Genomic DNA, 6,345 nt, shown 5'->3' with positions numbered 1-6,345 from the left:
TTCTTGCCCATTGTGAAAGCTAGTGAATTGAGAGGGAAGACAGGAAGGGTACTGGAAGAAAAAAATAAAGGATTAAACAAAAATAGTTCCCAGGCTGTTAATTGATCATCTAGAACAAAATGTTGAATAGAGTCATATGGATACCAACACTAACTTCTCAAGTGGCTCCTATTTTTCTGTTGCCAGGTCCTAAAGGCTCAAAGCTAAACCTATTGATGGAAAGTAGCAAAGGCTTCCCAATATTGAGCAATACAGACTTAGAATTGCATGGGGACTACAACAGGTCAAGATCAATCACTAGGTTGCTTAATTCGTGGATAAGAGGCCAAATTCTCTATTCTGCCCCAGCTCTGCCATTCTGGGAACAGGCCACTAGCCAGCCTCAGACTGCCAAAGACTATTGACTCCGACTCAGTCTTAGGGGGCATCTGGTTGAATGCACAGTTCTGGCGTGTCACCTGCGTCTGCACCCCATCCAGTTTCCACAGTAATTCTGACCCTCGTTGTTGTCCCGGAAGACTTGCCCATTCGCTTGGTAAGAAATGCAGAACTCAATCTTCTCCTCCGTTGGGATGACGGAGGGTAAAATCAATGGTAAAGGACAAGGTGTCACTATCTGAGCTGCCATACACATTCTTCATGTAGACACAGTCCACATTCCTGTAGCTTCTCCAGGAGTCAAATGTAATGTGGACCTGAACCCTCTTCTCAAAGCTCACGTTTTTCACTTTGATTGTCCTAGTCACTGTTCGTTCTTGCAAAGAGCAGCTTTCCAGACAAACATAGTTCTTCTGAAAATGATTCTGGAAACTTAAGTAATCAGTGGAAGGCTGAGGAAAATCTAAAATCAGGTTTTGCTCCTCATGGAGTCTTAAACCAGAGGCGATATCATTGAGGTCCAAGAGATCCAACTGGTGATCCCATGCAGGTTCTTCTGGACGGTCGGAGAAGACGTGGACTGCAGTAAGAGAGAGGCCCTTGGAGTCAGCAAATACAACCCACTTCTTGGCTTGGTTGTGTGAGTGTTTCCATTCTTTCTGTGATTTGATTTGGCTTCCTGTTTGAGATTGAGACATGGTTTCAAAGGCTTCAATTTATTCAAAAAATTTTTTCGTTGTAAATCATTGTAAGGGCCCAGGAAACTCCTCAGAGGTGGTGAAAGAGCCAAACAAAACCTCATGGCTATATCTACTGGCATGACTGAACTTGTCAGAGGACGTGGGTCCAGAACCTGGATCATTCTGGTGCAGCTCATGAGGCTCTTGGGTCCTTGGATGGCAACAAAAACCTAGGGTACAGACTGTGTCCTCATTTTGTCCCAAGTGAGCCTGACTGGAATTGAACCAAGAAGGCCCTAGCTGCAGGAGAAATAGGAGAGAAGACAAGAAACTGGATGTCATGAGCCCTCCAAACTATCAATGTCTATTTATATAATACCAGTGTCTATGTGTTCAAAATTTCCTCATAATGGATAAAGGAAAGTGCGCTTCTAGCCACTGCTTTCATGTACCTACTCTTCTATCCCCCATGTCATGGTAAAATGCCTGTGATGGTGGATGATGGACACACTTTAGTCACATGATCAACCCTGTATCTTTAATAAACAACAAGGTTGGCAGAGCTTCCACTTCCCATGTACAGTGCAGGTTCTGTGAACGTATGTTCCTATGTGCATCCTACCAGGTTCTTTTTCACATTAAGCAAGCAGAACAGGATTCCCTCTCCAGCCCCAGGATTTTCTGAGCAACAAGAAAACCTGAGAGATCTCATGTGAACTAGACACCCTAATATACTTAACACTTCTCCCCAGTGGAACAACCTGAGATTATTAGTTTGAAATGACTGGATTACTTTTGAAAAGACGTCTTTTCAAAGTAAGTCAGCATTATTGGCATTGTCTAGTAAAAGTTCACTTGCAAGATGTTAAATATGTATATACCACACACACACACACACACACACACACATACACACATATACATTTATGGAAAATGGTTAGTGAGTTTATATTCATAAAATAATTTCATTTCTGAAGATTTTTGGTTTGTTTTGTGCAGGTACTGAAACCTGAATGCAGAGTGCCAAATTCTCATTGGGCTTTATCCTTCAAGTTGATGTTCTACCACTTGAGCACACTTCTACTTGCAACTTTTTGCTGGTTAATTGGAGATAAGTCTTGAGAATTTTTCTGCCCCAACTAGTTTCCAAACATCATTCTCAGAGTATGTAAGAAAACACTTATGAGAAACTGAAACTAGTGAGCACCCAGAAATTTCAGGATTTTTGTGTCCTGCTTCTTTTGGAGGATTAAGTCATCAAATTAACTGGGTTGTATATGTATCCACCATGAAGATTTCGGGAAACTCTACCTGGCATTCATGTTTTAATCCTGCAGTATTAGCTATGGAGGAAATGAGATCTGAGCATTAGGTTCAAAGCCAGGCTGGGCAGGAAAATCCATGACACTCATCAGAAGTAAACTACCAAAAAACTGGAAGTGGAGCTGTGGCTCAAGTGGTAGAGGGCTAGCCTTTTAGTATAAAATCTCAGGGATCATGCCTAGACCATGAGTTCAAGCCCCAGAACTGTCACCATCACCACCACCACCAATAATACTAATAATACTTCTACTACTAATAATAGTTACAATAGTTAATGAAACTAGCCAAGTTCCTGTGTCTGAAACCTATAATCCTAGTTAGTCTAGAGGCTGAGATCTGATGATTACAGATCTGAGCCATCAGCATGGGTACCAAAGTCCATGAGACTCTGATCTCTAACTAACCACCAAAAATCTCAAAGCAAGCTGTGCCTCAAGTGGTAGAGAACTAGTATGGAGGAACAAAAGCTCAGGGACAAGACCTAGATCCTAAGTTCAAGCACGAGGACCACCTTTACACACACACACCCACACGTGGAGACCACATAAATAATAGAATTAATGAAGCCACCACTTTCTGCTCATAGTCCATGGCTTGTAGTTTGAACTTTTGCTTAGCATTCATCCCTGTGTACTTTTCCTAACAGTGTCTCAGAGGCTCAGCCTCTCCATGTTCCATCTGAGATGACCACATTATTCTCATTTCCACAGAGATAGGCACAGAAGAAGGCAGATGTGCTGAAATGAAATTATGGCCAAGCATCCTGGTGCTTCAAGTAATGAGGAATTACCTTGTGGGAGTAATCCCACATTCTTCACACTCAGTCTGGATTTGTGGGCTGTAACATCCTTTAGATATCAGGAATTCTATTCCTCAGGTCTGGTTTGAGCCTCCTGAGACCCACCCCATGCCTCTCTTGCAGCAGGAATATGAAAATGCATGTAAAGAGTATGAAATGCAAGCCAGGTACTGGTAACTTAGGCCAGTAATCCTAGCTACTCCAGAGGCAGAGATGTGAGGATGGCAGTTCAAAGCCAGCCTGGGCAGAAAATTCCATGAGGATCTTATCTCCAATAACCTACTCAGAAAAAGCCAAAAGTAGTGCTGTGGCTCATTGGTAGATGGCTATTCTTGATTTCAGGAAGGCTTGGGAACAGCAGCCAGGCCCTGAGTTCAAGTCCAAGGACCAGCCAAAAATAAATAAATAAATAAATAAATAAATAAATAAATAAATAAATAAATAAATAGAAAGAAAGAAAAGAAAATGCAGGTAAAAATAGTCACTTCCTGAAACTGGAACCAAGCATTCCATACTGAGCTCTTGAGTCTTAGTGCATCTGGCCTGTTAGCAGCAACCTGGGATAAACACCAGGTACCACACACAGAGGCTGGGTTAATTCTCCAGATAGAAATTGGTCCCTCAGCGAATCCTTCCCAGTTGAGGATGGAGCCAGGGATTACACTCCAGGAGTGACGTGAGGACAGATACAGCAAGGCAGATGGGGCAACCACCAAAATGAGCAGGTATGCAAGGGAGACTGCAACCAGGAAAAAAGAAACCAAGGACCGCAGTGTCAAACCTAGCAGAGCTTATGTTGTGAAAACATTGGTTTTATGAGAATCCTAGAGGAAACTGGAGATCTTGATTACATGCTTCTATTTCTTCTTCCTGATCTTGTAAATTTGAAAGTTATTTTTATGTGTTTTTAGAACACATAAAAAGAAGAATTGAACGCCCATGAACTGTGATGTATTTATAATACCTTTAATTTTACTGAAGCAATTTTACTTGGCTTAGGCTTTAAAGCACACAGTTAAATGATTCTAGCTTAAGGCTGAGCTATTGTTCCCTAAAAATGACCAAGGGAGGACTCAGTCATGAGGCACAGGGCCAGGGGTCTCCTTAGATTTGGAGAGCAGAAACCTGTGACACCCCTGCCCTGTCCACATGACATACATTTGCATTGTGAGGATGGTTACCTTTGTGGACAAACTGATCACACTTCTGAATCCTCTTCTGGGCTTGTTTACATACTTCTACTTTTAGCAAAGAATCCTGGTAAGTCTGGGTGGATTTTTTAGTTTTGTTTTGTTTGTTTGCAGTATTGGGACTTGAAGTCTGGGTCTTATGTTTTTAAGCAATTCCTGCACCACAGGAGTCACACTTTCAATTTCTTTTCCATTAGCTATTTTTCAAAATCCATCGTCCTTCTTTCTTTCCAAAAACAGCCTCCTACCATGATCCTTCAGAATAGCTAGTCTTACAGATATGACCCACTGCACCTGACAAAAACATCTGGATCTTCATATCTGATCATCCTTCATACCAGATCAGATTCCTCTTCCACAATGCACCATTGATGTCTGACTACTCTGGCCAGTGGTTATCATAGTTGTGTCAGGTCTGTTTAGCCAGAATCACATAGAATTGTTTCTCCTTGTGAGACTTCCATCCTGACCATTCTCTGATGAGTAGAAATGAATTCCCGCTAGCTCTTGGGCATGCTGCATTTGGGGTGGAGTAAATCTCTGTCCCTTACTGAAGGAACACATTACATCAGTCCCTCTACCTGTCTAAAGGTCCTTGACCAAATATTCCCAGTTGGGCTTACATGTTTCATTTAACTGCTGTATTTCTTGGTATTTCATTGTTTTTGTTGTGCTTGCAATTTGCTTCAGGGCCTTGGGCTTGTAACCTAGGTGTTTAACCCAATGAACAGTGCCTCCAGCCACTTCTTGGCCTTGGTCAATTCCAAGACTGTTACTTGCTTTATGCCCAGGCTGGCATGAATGTCCCTCCTCATAGTTTTGCTTCCCAGTGTCATAAGGGGATAACAGGTATGAGCCACCATGCCCAACAATTGTTAAAGAATCTATCTAACTTGCATGCCTGGGCTGGTCTTGAACTGTGATACCTCAATCTCTACCTCCCAAGCAGCAAGGTTGGTATAAGCTTGGCCTATCATTATTGTCCCCAGCAGTAACTGCAATATACCTGTCTTTTCCCTTCCAGTAGGACAATAGGTGAAGCAGCATGTGTACCAAAGTCTTGATGGTGACCCGTGGGAGCCTTGGGGCTTTGCCCCCAGTGGCCTCAGCACTGCATTCCAGATCTCCTGGCAGCAAGAAGATGGGGAATGGGGATGCGTGGAGAATGAAGGCTCCAAAGCTGAGCTTCCTCTCCTAAGCCCCACTTTCCTGACTCACAGTAAAGTTATTTCTGCACTTTAGGAGGGATTTGACACTCCAGTTTGATTTTGTGCAGCCGGACTAGAACTTAAACTCAGGGCTTTTTCTCTCAAGGATGGCACTCGACTGCTTGAGTTACAACTCCACTTCTAGCCTTCTGCTGGCTAAAGATTAAAAGTCTTACAGACTTTCCTGCCCCATCTGGCTTTCAACCACGATCCCTCACATCTCAGATTCCTTTGTAGCTAGAATTACAGGCATGACACACCTGTGCCCAACACTTACCTGGCTTGAATCTGCCTTCCTCTCTGCCATGATCAACCTCATCTTCCACATGGGGCACACAGGAGAAGCCATCTCTGAACAAACCTTTGCTCCACGCTCTTGACTACTGTGACAATGCTCCAAACATTTGTGAACATACATACATGAATATACATTTTCATTTCTCTTTAAATATGTAAGATAGCATTAACATGCATAACTTTCTGGAACACTGCCGAGATATTTCTGCAATAGCTAAATTATTTTATTTTGGTCCATTTAGATTTCGTCAACGTAATTGATGAAAAACAAGGTAATTGGAGACTTGTCTGAATTTCCATTTTCATTTGATCTTTTGGTTTTCATTTTGGATTATAACAGCAGTGAGAATATGTCTGTTTTTCTGCTTCCTTTGTTATTTTTATTGATGTGTGTTAGAGTTGTTATATAACAATATTTTACTGGAAATACTAAACTTTGATTACCCATGTTATATACCATTGCAAAACTT

General features: G+C 42.0%; 1 pseudogene; it reads right to left on the bottom strand.

The window, feature by feature from the left end:
• Positions 1-290: 290 nt before the first annotated feature.
• On the bottom strand, positions 291-1,255 carry LOC125352040 (annotated as a pseudogene).
• Between the last annotated feature and the right edge of the window lie 5,090 nt (positions 1,256-6,345).

The sequence above is a fragment of the Perognathus longimembris genome, chromosome 1 (assembly GCF_023159225.1).
Source record: "Perognathus longimembris pacificus isolate PPM17 chromosome 1, ASM2315922v1, whole genome shotgun sequence".
Taxonomy (NCBI): domain Eukaryota; kingdom Metazoa; phylum Chordata; class Mammalia; order Rodentia; family Heteromyidae; genus Perognathus; species Perognathus longimembris.
The sequence above is the reverse complement of the archived record's forward strand: the minus strand, read 5'-3'. Positions and strand labels throughout refer to the sequence as shown.